At 32.9% G+C, this 14045-nt stretch overlaps 1 protein-coding gene across 7 annotated transcripts in view; it reads right to left on the bottom strand.

The window, feature by feature from the left end:
• Positions 1 to 14045, bottom strand: part of LOC123550943 (uncharacterized) — a 124320-nt gene that overhangs the window by 67545 nt on the left and 42730 nt on the right. The window contains exon 1 of one of the 7 annotated variants that reach the window (XM_045339450.2): positions 8195 to 8415. The exons of 4 other annotated variants lie outside the window; for them this stretch is intronic. The gene's annotated coding sequence lies outside the window, so the exon portion shown is untranslated. Of the gene's footprint in view, positions 1 to 2486; positions 2693 to 2718; positions 2844 to 8194; positions 8416 to 14045 lie in introns of those variants that run through there. 2 more of the 7 variants (XM_053540351.1, XM_053540350.1) reach the window with 2 other exon arrangements.

Genomic DNA, 14045 nt, shown 5'->3' with positions numbered 1-14045 from the left:
GAGAATATTTAGTTGCAAAGACAATGTCATTAGGTATTGTTATAATGCTTAGTATTATGTCAAACTTAATGCCAGCTGATAACAAAACACGGAAAATCTTACTCAGCTTAATGAAAAGCTAGTTGTATTTGGCAAATAGAATAGTTAGGACTAAAAAAAGATTTTAGATCTTTGTTCATTGCTGACAATAATTATTGCGGTTACTGAGTAATTAAACTTCAAAATCTTTTTGATGTTGTTTAACACAATACTACGATATGCTTTACGAATACCCATCTGCAAATAAGTAGGACCAATGTGCCTAGTTTAATAGCCAATTATGTCTATAACGTAGCAGTTCAGTTAACCCTGAACAATGCGGACAGCATGGTAAAACCATTGGCAAATCAGTCCAAGTCTTCTGACTTTGAACACCTGCCCCTCACCAGTTTGAAACCTCGCTTTTTCATGTGAGGAAGCCATCCAGTTGACACGAAGAAAGTCATATACCCAGGTATCCGCGCGTGCCAAAAATAATGCACATAGAGTCCTCCTCCTCAAAGAAAATCTTGAAAGTTGCAATATGGCCTATAATATTGTGTCAGTTTGATGATACTAAAACCAAATCCAATCCTCCTTTAATTTCAAAATGAGTACAGTGACTGTCATTACTGTTTAAGGGCTCTCGCACTATTTTCAATATACAATTGTAATAAATATTATCTTGCTCTATGTCCAATTTTGTAAATTCACAGTGCTCTATCTCCCGATAGAGCAATACACCTTTAACATTTTTTTCTATTTTTGTCAAATTTGCTCTATCTCCAAAGTGAAAAATGTATAAATGAAGAAAAGTAAAAACGAAATGTATTTAAAAACATTTACAGTCTGAAAGAACTAAGCGCAAGGAACAAGTAGATATATTTATCATCATTTTCGCCCAGAAATAAAGAAACTAGACGAGAATTAATCTTTGGAAGCGATTTTCGCCACGTTTAAAAAATGGTAGATAGAGCATCGTTCCACTCACGCGACGAAGTGCAAGACGTTTAGATGTTACATAGTAATCACAAATCACAAAACAGTTGCATTACAGTGTCATTTCAACATGATTCTGTCTCTCTAATATTGAATGGATCAAACATTAACCAAATAGCACAGGTCTAGACACAATCAATATACTTGTTCCGCACAATACAGGATATGAAATGTATGCTACAGGATACTTAAACGTAAAGCAACGTTCCACTCCTCATAACACAGTACATATTCAGTAAATCCTATGGAACGCATAAAGTGCCTTTGCGTGATAATTATTAGATCGTCATGTGCCATTTCCAATATATTCTGTACAAATCATAATTTGTTAGATAAAGCGGTTTGTTATGTACATTTGCTAGTTTGTCCTGTACATATTTAGTTTGTGCTGTACAATTAATAATTCGTCATGTGCATTTTCCAATATATTCGATACAAATCATAATTCGTTATGTAGATAAAGCAGTTTGTTATGTATATTTACTAGTTTGTCCTGTACATATTTTAGTTTGTGCTGTGAATTCACTAGTTTATGCTGTACAATTAATAGTTCGTCATGTGCATTTTCCAATATATTCGGTACAAATCACAATTTGTTATGTAGATAAAGCAGTTTGTTATGTACATTTACTAGTTTGTCCGGTACATTTCTTAGTTTGTGCTGTGCATTCACTAGATTGTTTTGTACAATTAATAGTTCGTCATGTGCCATTTCCAATATATTTGGTACAAATCATGTTTGCAGTTTGTTATGTACATTTGCCAGTTTGTCCTGTACATATTTTAGTTATTTATAATAATAATTATCACGCAAGGGCAGTTTAGGCGTTCCATAAAATCCACTCACGATTGAAAATATTATTATATGATTGAATAATGTAAGTCTGCATGTCACACGTTTGGTGTTTACCGTCGCAATGGCCTCAAATGTTTGCTAATGGGAAGTTTGCAGTCAGTTTCTTTTAATTCAGTTTAGTAGCAGTTTAGCAGTTCAATTTGATTTTCTCCATTAGCTCAGAACAAACAGTATGATCGATTTTTTTGCCAGCACAGATAAACATGTGAACATATTAATCATCTCAGCACTTCTGTAATATGCATGTTATTTTATCAGAACCTGTGCCTTTTTTCGGGGAACAGTTAAACCTCTGTCGTCAGGCTATATGGATAACAGTTAAATGTTTGGATAAAAGAAATTGCAACTTTGCCAATTTAACAATTTTTATATGGTTTTGACTGGTTTTAATTGTAGTATCTAACTGTGTTTAATAAACATACGTGTGATTTACATTAGAACATAAAACTCATTCAAACATACAAACTCTTTTCTTTACATTTCCTATCTATTTCTTCAAAATTTGTAAAACACTGAAATATTTAGAAATAATCTTAAAAACGATAACTTTAAGCGTAAACACTATTAATTTGATAACAGGTACTCACATGCAAAAACGAACTTAATTACAAACCGGTCTTTCATATGGCATCTTAATCCACTTTCGCCATAGAATTAGGTGCAAAATAGATTTGCCCTGGAGAAGACAACACTCATAAAATCTTATAGAATTCTGATAACTGGATGGAGTTAAACATGACTTTACTCTTATTTTGTAAATGAATAAAACTAAAGTTTTCTACATCACATCCCAGCGTTTCATCTCCAAAACGAAAAATACAAGCATCCGTGAATGCATTACTCACATTGATTATAGAAGCTAACGATTTACTTTTGATAATACATTTTCTTGTCAAATTTAAGTCAAGGTCACATATTTATCAACTTTCGCTATTCCTGACAAATTTTAAATCACCACTCCTTCTTCTGGTTGACCCCTGTGGTTGTGCAGTCGTATTAGTCGTATTAGTCAGCTTTGAATGAATTCAAATTCATTCATATCCGTTCCTTAAGTATTTTTAACAATCGCCAAGGACATGATGGCTAAAAAAAATGCTTTTGGCGGCCATGTTACAATGTGCATTGTGCATTGTTAAACTACAACTAAAATAGAACTTTAACAAATATGAATAATTCGGTGCAATTTACCTTTTTGATAAATATGGCAGAATGTCTAGACTGAATGTCGCAGAGTTGCAATCTGAGTTCAAAACATAGCAAATCTGTAGTAAACATAAATTATAACATTTTTAAAAGTGACATTAATTGTTCTACAAATGTTCAGGTACCAACGTTAAACTGGACATCGATCCACACCGCTTATCAATATTTCGGCAATGACAAGGGATTTGTCAAAGGATACATGACCACAAAAGTTTATTTAACATATCCTGTGTTTCTTCTTATAAATATGTAAAAAATCTACGAACTTGAATTTTGTTTGGTACACATTTTTACATTTAAATGGTGATCTCCTATCCCTTAGTATTAAAAATATCTTTACAGGAAACAACGAAATCCTGCCTCTATATTTTTAGAGACCTTATGACTTATAATTCGCACACGTTAATATCACGTGTATTTCATGTTTAATTATTACCTATAAAAGATAAGTGTTGACTTGTATTTGCAGTGTTGATGTTCTTTCTTCTGTCGGTATATAATGAGTAAAAGATTTTCAGAGGCACTTTGAACTTCCACTTGACCTGCGTGATGGCAAAGTGAAATTACATGTTCCGTTATTAAGTACTATTTTACATATAGAACAAAGAAATTATTATGAGGACATCATTTGTTTTGGAGTGTCTTCTAACAAAATTGTCCTTTTTGTTTCGTACTAAAGAAAAAGTAATGGAATATGAAACAGCTAATGTTATTTAAATGCATATAGTCCTATCGTGCAGAATAAAGGAAAGCGACTGTGGATTATTTCATACATCCATATGTTAAAGAGAATTAAGGCAAACATAACCAGTCTGATGAATTACGACGGACCCTGGTATAAGTGTACAGATACACATAAATATCTTTTTATACAGGAACACTAGAGCTAAATGTTCGTAATACATCTTTTGAATTCCTGCAGAATATCTTTGTTTATCAGAAACTGCACAGAAACTCACATGGCATAAGTTGTTACACATTTTAAGATATGACGTATGATATGACGTTACCGTTCAAAGGTGTATCTAGTCTGGTGTTAAAAACATCACGCCGAGACGTTCGTAGCATTCAGAATCCATTTGGTTACTTATTATTTGATCAATTTTGAAAACATGTTATAGGCGTTGCACGATACAACTGGTTCCCTGCAGATATGCTTATATGTTTCTGCACAAGAGCTTGCAATCTATTCCTCACTGTTCACATCTATATTCAGAAAAAAATGGCAACCCGTGTTTGTTTTTATTTGTACTTTTTGACTTAAGCTCCGTCTCTCAACAACATTTCAGTTAAATAAAGAGGGGCAGTTAACCTAACCAGTATTACTGGATTCCGTACAAGTACTAACCTGTTCTTCACAAGTAACTGCAAACTTCCTAACATGGATTTCAGACACAATGTCCTTTATCAAATCGCCAGTAGTGTAAGTATTCTTCAGGTCATTTATTGAACAATTATTTAATATACAATATTTTTACGATACGCAGGTAGGGTGGATTATATTGAGAAGATAATGTTTCTTTAATGCTATGATTATTTTACTAAGATTTAACCAGCAGTTTCTGCTTTAATACTTGTAGCTATTTCTTCGACACTCTTTTAGATGTGAAATAGCTCTCCATTAGCGGTATCGGGTTTCCTGACTTCCTACTGGAAGTTTACGTGATCGTCACAGAGTATATTTGGCTTTCTAGAATTCTAACATCCTACAGCGTAAACAGTATACAGCTATCAAGTAAGTAGAATACAAGACAACCTGACATGCTTACTCAGTCATAATATTAGTGGAGAGAACTGAGTTATTTATACACACATACACTGATACACGAGTCATTTTTATCTTACATCACACTTCAAATACACCTAACATTAGCCAAGTGATTCCCGAAATAGATCATGGAACTAGGAGATTTCATTCACCAAAACAAAAATTATGAAGCTAGTATTTTAAAACACAGAATTCGTTTCAAATAGCAAATTTCGCTAAAACTGTTTGGCAGAGAGAAAAACATCGTTACTCCATGTTGGATGTTGTCAGTTGTGAGCTTACAGTGTCAATAAATACAATGTATATTATCTACATCATTTCATCTTGAATCAACTATTACAGTGAAAGGTTAAATTCTGTTAGTTACGTAACATAATTATAAATGTATCAAAATGCAAAATATAAATGCTTCATTCGCAATTTCTTTTACAACTTTTTGATTGACCTTTTTCTACTTTTAAAATAAGCAAGTGAAGATTTCGTAATGGACTCTTTCACTTCGAACACATGATAATGTATATGCCATTTGTTATTTTAACCTGGTATGGCATTTCCAGGAAATATATATCCATATTATTCCATTTCTATAATATGAATATATGTCCTGAACAGACATCCATTTCCAAAAAAGAACTGAGTTAAAAATGTAAAGTGTGTACCTCCTCATAATGACAGCAGGACTGGTTTTACCAGAAAGCGGATTCGAGTGTGGTTCAAATAAGTCATAATCGAGCTAAAACAAGTCATTATAAACTCAAACTAAATGTAAATTTCAGGACACCCATTCGCTAAAAACTAGTATATGAGGTAACAGTGAGTCTGTTTTGCATTATGACATTGTATATGAAGTACATTTCGGACGTCTTAGATGTTGATGAATACATAGTTGGGAAACTTTTCATACAAGGCTATATAACAGCTTATTAAACTGATCTAACGTCTATTATCATAAGCCTCTTTTTAACGGAAACATTATTTTCATTTTCTTTCATGTAGCTGCCTCGCACAGTGCCAGCATATCTACTAGATAATACTTCACTCAAAGCTGACAATATGGCTATTACAATTTTCCTAACAAGTGAACGAATATTTTGAAATACTGTCAAAATGAATAGAAAGGATTTGACAGTCTGTCTGATATCAATGCAGAATGAATTCAAGAGGTAGGTTCAAACTCGCAGTTCTTTTAAGCTTAAACGAAATAAGATTATACTGTCTTCAATGGCTTTTACAATGCTCGAAAATACTAACTGATCTTGGCGAGGTAAATGTCACGTTAAAGCCAAAATAAAGTCGTCGACACAGTATGTGACTAGATTTATTTCGTAGATTGCTTAATCCTGAGTCTAACTGTAAAGATAACAAACCCAATAACAAATGCAATACCAGAAAAGGACAAAAAGGTATTGGTGTCTAGAGATTCATTCTTTACGTGGATTGTTTTCAATGTTAAGTTTACAATTGTAGTGGACTTTTTTTCGTGCATTAATACATAATAATCCAAGACATTTGTGATCAAGTACAGAATTTGACATTCAGTAACCACATTTGATGCATTAGTTGCGGTGTACTAGCTGGTACATTCGCAGTGTTGAGTCTTAAAGACACCCCACGTCCCTCCAATGGCACCGGCTTAAATGGAACTCTTATCACGCAGAAATAGTATATGGACTTCATTATTCGGGGAAATGTAACAACACTGAATTTAAAAAATAATTCCAGAATTACAGTCAGATCTTTTAAACACAAACCTCTGACAAAAAACGTGTATCAATGTTATTCTTACATTTTCAGTCACAGTATGCGATTTAAGATTATTTTAGAAAGAGGAAGTATTCGATCGTTTATCAGTCTAAATAAAATAAACAGTGAAACTTTAACATTGGCTATACTTATCAAATTTATGTTTTCTATTTGCCGGATAATTTGATGATTGTTTCATTACAATGTGATTATTGTAATGGTTAAATAACTGTATACAGATAACATTTATTTAGTTATTAACGTTTAATTGTATATACATTGTACAGCTGTCTGTTTATAGGGGACGTATTCCCTGTGACTGCACTGCTAATGTTGAAGTTGTCATATTGCAATAACATTGCTACTGGGAAGATTTATTTTTGTTGTAACGTATTCTTTACTGTATTTGTAAAAACAGATAAAACTATCAATAATATATTACGTACGAATTTTCAATGTATAAATGCTGGTACAATGTTTTAACCGAACACACTGAGTAGGAATTCATAATTTGAAGTTTGGATAATAAACAAATCAGTAAATATCTCGTAAGATTTTTCACTTTTCACGTTGCCAATTTATGACGAATATTGAAATTGCAGACAAAGGGTTTTAAAAAGATTTTATCATGACCTAAATTCCACGACTGAGGGATACTGAAAGAACACTTTCTGTTCTTGTCCTCATACAACACCCAAAATTGTATCAATATGAAAAGTAGGCGGCTATGTTAACCAATATAAATATATAACATGGACAACGGTCGCATGGGGTTAGCCATGTCTGAAGAACACAACCTCCTGAAAAAGGAATCCCTACATTTGGTACCAGTATTTATTAAACAATATAATAAATATACACATAAGAAAAATCCTTCTGGAAGAAATATTTTGTAATGATTAGATGAGACGTTTTTAAATTACTTAATGATGTATCTTAAAAAGCACCATAACATATGTTTTGCTCCCTCATATTTAATTGATCAGACATATATTATTTAGTACATCGTCTTAAATACTCATGATGATACACATACTTTATTTACTAGTAGTATACCGTTTTTCTGTCTCTCCACCTACTTTCTAATAGTAAAGCATCTACATGTAAATCATATGATTAAGTCATTTACACCAAATCAATGCTAGAATTTTACAATTACTGCTTTGATTATCATCCGTTTCAAACTCATTTGCATCAAATCAATATTAAATCATGTTTTGTATCAACATGTTCAGTCAGTTTAAATAATCCTGTTCCTGGATTTCGTAATATGACTGACTTTTCGGTAACAGCTTTTATAACTGTAGATGTTGATGATGAAGGGTCCCAAGTCTGGTAAGTCATAATCTTCTTTAAGTTCTGTTAAACTCTTAGATCCTGACAATCATCCATTTAATTTTTCGTAACAGTGAATTTAAAACATAATGAATTCCAACTTCAAACAATTGAACAACTACATTTACCTGCATTTTGTAACCTATATATGCTTTGAACTTCAAGTAAAACACATACAACATAACGAAATAACCAAGTAATTACTTCATGTTACAAACATAAACTAGATCAGTCTGTATAGTTAATATACTTCGATCGGCATTTTTACTTACCAAACACTTCAATAAAGACTAAATCAAATCCAAAATTTCATATATAATCTTAATCCGACTTTCGCAACAGAATTCGTGGCAGCATATTTTGCATTGGAGGAGACAACATTTATGAATATTCGATCGTAAAATTCTATTGAAAGCTGTATGCGCAGCGAACTATCTCGTCACTCTTAAGTTGTAAACGAAACAGAATCTTTTTCTACATTATATCCCTCTGATTCATCTTGAACAGAGAGAACTGAGAACACTCGTGCTTACATAACTAAACGATAACGTTATAACATTTCTATTTTTATATTTTCTTTTCTCATATTGGATATTCAGCTATCGGTAATTCTGGCATTTTTTTCCCTCCAATTTATTGTCGGAAGTGCAGAGGCATCAGTTTCAAAGGATAATGATTGTGTGCCTGGCAGACAACAGCGTTGAATGAGTTCAAACGCATTCATGACCTTTCTTGAAGTATTGTAAGGAAAAGATGAATGACAAAAATGAAGTTTTGTCAATGTGTTCTGTTAAACTGCATCTTAAACAGAACTTGTGAAGACATAAGATGGTGCAATTTTAACAAGATGGGCATGATGACCCTATATCGCTCACCTGTTAAATATCACCCAGATTGGCGTTGGAATCATCAAGATAAACATTTTGACCAAGTTTCATGAAGATAGCATCGTAAGTGTGGCCTCTACAGTGTTAACAAGCTTTTCATTTTATTTGAGTGGTGACCTGGTTTTTGACCACACATAACCCAGTTTCAAACTTGGCCTAGAAATCATCAAGATAAACATTATGACCAAGTTTCATGAAAATAGCGTCATAAATGTGGCCTCTACAGTGTTAACAAGCTTTTCATTTTATTTGAGTGGTGACCTAGTTTTTGACCACACATAACCCAGTTTCAAATCTGACCTAGGAATCATCAAGATAAACAATCTTACCAAGGTTCATAAAGATAATGTCATAAATGTGGTCTCAAGAGTGTTAATAAGCTTTTCCTTTGATTTGACCTGGTGACCTAGTTTTTGACCCCACATAACCCAGTTTCAAATCTGGCCTAGGGATCATCAAAATAAATATTCTGTGCAAGTTTGTGTCAAATCAAACCATAAATAAAACCTCTATATAGCTGAACAAATTTTGGCTCTTTCAGAGGTCAATCAGGGGCCAAAACTCCGGAACCTATCTTTGGATTTGACGGATTCATCATGGAATCCAAGATATATTGTTGTTAAAAATAGTTTGCAAGTTTGTATCAAATCAAACCATAGATGAAGTCTATAAATGGCTGCATAACTCTGGAACACATGATGGGATCTGGCCAGTTTTCAAAAGGAACTGAGATATTATGCTAATACAAGTTTGCGAGCAAGTTTAATTAAAATCGATTGCAAAATTTGGTCTCTATAGTGTTCACAAGAAATTGTGGACGGACGACGACGACGGACGATCACAAAAGCTCACCATGCCACTACGTGACAGGTGAGCTAAAATACCAGATCTGCCTATTTCAATAAACGCGGCCAAAGGTCAAGAGACTGCATGTACACACAGTCATAATAACAAGGGCTCGAAACATTTTATTTCTGAAATAAACAAATGTTTTTTTATAGTATGCAGTCTATATCATGTCACTATTACTGCAAGTACCCTAGTATTATGATATATGAACACAGCAGCTTATATTTGACTTTCATTGCACTGAACCCAATAGGCGGCCACACAGGAAAACGCCTGTGTTATTTTAAACAGCCATCGTGAAACTACAAGCTTAGTATTAGAATATTTCTTAGAACGGACTTAAACATTAAAATACTTAGTGGCTATTCCTTACGAATTTCAGATTTTCACAGCTTTGACGGCAGCATTAAAGCCATGCTGCTGTATTTGCGAAGACCTTTTGAATGACTTATATGCTCGTATCGCATGTACTTCTTGTTAGATCGGTACAAGTGCTTAAATGTGCTTGCAGTGTTTATGTTCTTTATTATGTCGGTATATAATGAGTACAATATTTTCAGAGGCACATTGATTTGATTCTAATTTGACGTGTATAAAGACACATTGAAATTACAAAGCCGTGCCATGAGAAAACCAACATAGTGGATTTGCGACCAGCATGGATCCAGACCAGCCTGCGCATCCGCAAAACTATGTTGGTTTTCTCATGGCGCGGCTCAGTCATATTCGATGTGTACTTCCATTCTAATTACTTAACATAAATTACGATGTTGCCTAATTAAAGACACTAATAACAGCTAATTTTTATTAATATGTTAATAAAGTGCATATTGCATAGACTTTTGTAGAATTAAAAATATTGCACACACGACCTTGATTGACCATATTTCTATGGAACCTATCTCAAGAAAATGCAATGTAATTTGTATCTTATCTTCAAATGCAAGCTAAAGAAATCAAAGTCCATAAAAATTATTATCTTTGTCACTTGTATCAATGCGTCTTTTCTATCCAGTTTCATTTTGTTTATACCTACAAAGAAATTAATTTCCTCACTTACATTTTTATGTTGAAAGCTGTGAATTTATAAACCATTTGCCGCTAGCTCTTATTTCTTGCAATGTTCAGACAATTGTAATTTAATACTCTGTGAAATTAATCTGCTACACCTAACTAATGATGTAGTTCTGTCGTGCAAAGCTAAGCATAAAGGAAGTGGAGTACTGGTATTTCATACTTTAATTGTGAAAGTTCTATAGAATTGACTAATAACTCTCTACTGGAGGAATGGGCAAAGTCATACATTGCAATAAGAATTCGGGAGGATTTTAATGGATCATAAAAAGCCACATGTTATAAGGGTGCTACTGCAATAGTTATTCATTAACAGTACAAAATGACATGATGTATTCAGATGCTCGAACCTACAACCAACTGTACAGATACATTAGCAGACAGTTCAATACACGAAGAACATTGTAACATAAAAAAAAAACTGATTGTTTCACAGAACTTAGTTTAGAGAATAGCTTGTAAGACACACAGTCGAAGGATATTATCAGTTATTCATAACTCAACACTGAAAACTGGTGCTTTTCATAAATGTTCTTCAATACTTTGTTATTTTTCAAGTTTAGACACCAATGATTTACACAAAAAGCTAAATCTACACTACACTTAGACTATACAGAAACAAAACACGACATATCTATTAATAACTATTATGCCTAGTATGATTTGACATCAGTCCCGTTACAATTCTTGAATTCATTTGGCCGGTTTTTATATACATTATGCAAAGAAATTCTAGTCATGTGAAATATTCATTCAGCGAAGATTTCATCTGGTTTACCTATTACTTGAGTAATATATGTTATTATAAAACCATTGTTATCTGTAACATAAAACCATTGTTATCTGTAACTATGTTGACACGGTCCTACCCCACAACTTGCAAGTTGTTCCCTTCCCTTTTTATATCGATATTTAGTAAACATATCGCCCATTAGTCTTTCTACTGAACGTTGCAGTTATGTGAATTGTGCATTCGATAATGGTAGTGTAATGTTATTGAATTCTAATTACGGAAAAGTCCGATAATTTATTATTTTTTAATCGTAATAAAGGACACCCGACCTTCACTGAGCCAAACTTATAGTCCTTGTAAGAGCTACATGTCCTCAAGATTTTACTTGTCTACTAAATCATAGAGTAACAGAAAGAAAAAAGTGTGTTACTTATATTGACATTCATGTTAGGTTTTTGTATTCTGTTTTACCGCTTTTCCAACTCACTTGGCTCATGTCAAGTATAACAAAGAATAGTAAAAAGAATTAAAATGTTCACCTAGATAAGAGAATAGAAACCATTTCGTTAACTCACCAACAATCTCTATAATACAAGTTAATCCAGCAATCATTCTGAAATTCACGCAGCGGATTTGCGCCTCATCCGAGACATTCATTTAAATTGGATGCTGTCAGTTCACTCATACACTGTCCATAATGTTATCTACATAAAATTTTCGTGAAGAAACTTCCGCAGCGAAACTTCAAAAGGTTGTGATTACATTACATCAATAAAATAAACTGTCCACATATTAATTATTTATTAGCACATTCATATTCTAGTTTTATTTTGCAATTATTCGATTGCCTGTAATAATGTACAATTTTGGTTTTCTATCTAAAGTGCAATGACAGGAGTATTAAATAATGAATAGTTATAATTAACGTAGTTAATTAATTCATGCTTTGAAGGAATGTTATAGCATGATACAAGTTTTCGTTTGGGTTTAAAATCAAATGTTTCAGATTTTACAATTTGAAAGACACCATATGCGTGAAACTCAATTTGCTGATATCAGCATTAAAGTTAAAATATATGTGATGAAGAAAATTTGGCCATATGGTTTTGAATATAAAGCTGGAGACATGTTGATAGATTTATTTGTGTATTTGTGCAGCTAACGAGTTTAAAACAAAACATTCCAAATTCTAGACGCAAGCCTATATATAATTATATCACCGGTATGTAATGATGTCTTTGAAGTTCAGACCGCGACCGATTACATCTTAAATGTCGCCTGACCCTCCATAGTAAGACTATTTTACGAACGGTAATATGATAATTCAGCAACAAACAGCTACTTACTAGAATATAGTCAATAAACAGTATGTTCCATTGATATTGTTACATGGAGGTTTTAATCTGCGGCTCGTGACAAGTGAACATGAACATAAACAAACAACATTTTCGCTAAAAAGATGATCAATTATGCTCTGTTACATTCTTCAAATCAGGTTCAGGTTAGAATTGTGCTGAATCGTGTAATAATGTCACAAGGTTACGGCATCAGACAGACTACTCTCTGCGTCAGTGCAATACGTTCAAGTTCCCAGTTATTTAGAAACAAAAACAGTAAAGTATGAACCAAGTATTGCTTAACCTTTCTTAACTGGATAGGTAGTTTTTCTTCACTTTTTTTTGTTCAAAATCTGTCAAAAACTAAACAACAAAACACTGCTTGTATACATTCAAAGATCACACAATAATTTGTCACTAGTACACGCTCATATCACATGTTTAAAAAGATTTTATCCGATTTTAGATCAGTACTAATAAACCACAAGTATGCTTATGATTGCAGCGTTTATTTTCTTTGTTCTGTCAAATAATGAGTACATTTCTTATTGAAGTACTTCGCTTCCACTTGGTCATTCCTTTTAAGGATATATTTACAAAGTAAATCAGCATACTCCTTACCAAAATATCTTTAAAACATATTGAAACCAATAAAATAACTTATTCTGTGGGCGTTTGCGCCAGAACATTCAATAGATTATGAAAGAACAAGTTGTACTTTGTACACATAATACTAGACTAGGCTTTAATAAGTAAACTTGGTTATCGTAATGGCTTCTTTCTATAAAAACACACAAATATTATTTCTATTTGGACTTACAGCTGGTAAAGCTTTTCTAGGAAAATATATATCCGTATCATTCCATTTCAATAAACTTATTTCGTTGTCATAAATTTCCTTTCAACAAAGAACTTTTACTGCAAATTTCACTTTTGTTTATTCATAAGTCCGATCGACATCAAATTAATAACAAACATAAATGTTGTCTGGACAAACCTTCGGTTAGCCTTATATAGTGAAATATAAATTACGAATGTTATATTCGAAGATAAGGAGTGGTTCAGCGTTGTCAGCTGCTCAATTGTGGCACATGTATCAATATTCATGAATATTTCAGTTTCAATGTTACTGATGGCACGGCTCGCTTACTGACTGATTGGCTGACAGGTCGTAAAACAGAAGCATATATAATCACAGTAATATGTCTCTGTAAGTACTTTTCTATTGAAATATGCAAATGAT

Source organism: Mercenaria mercenaria, chromosome 4 (assembly GCF_021730395.1).
Source record: "Mercenaria mercenaria strain notata chromosome 4, MADL_Memer_1, whole genome shotgun sequence".
NCBI lineage: Eukaryota > Metazoa > Mollusca > Bivalvia > Venerida > Veneridae > Mercenaria > Mercenaria mercenaria.
Note: the sequence above shows the minus strand (reverse complement) of the source record. Positions and strands in the feature narration are given on the sequence as shown.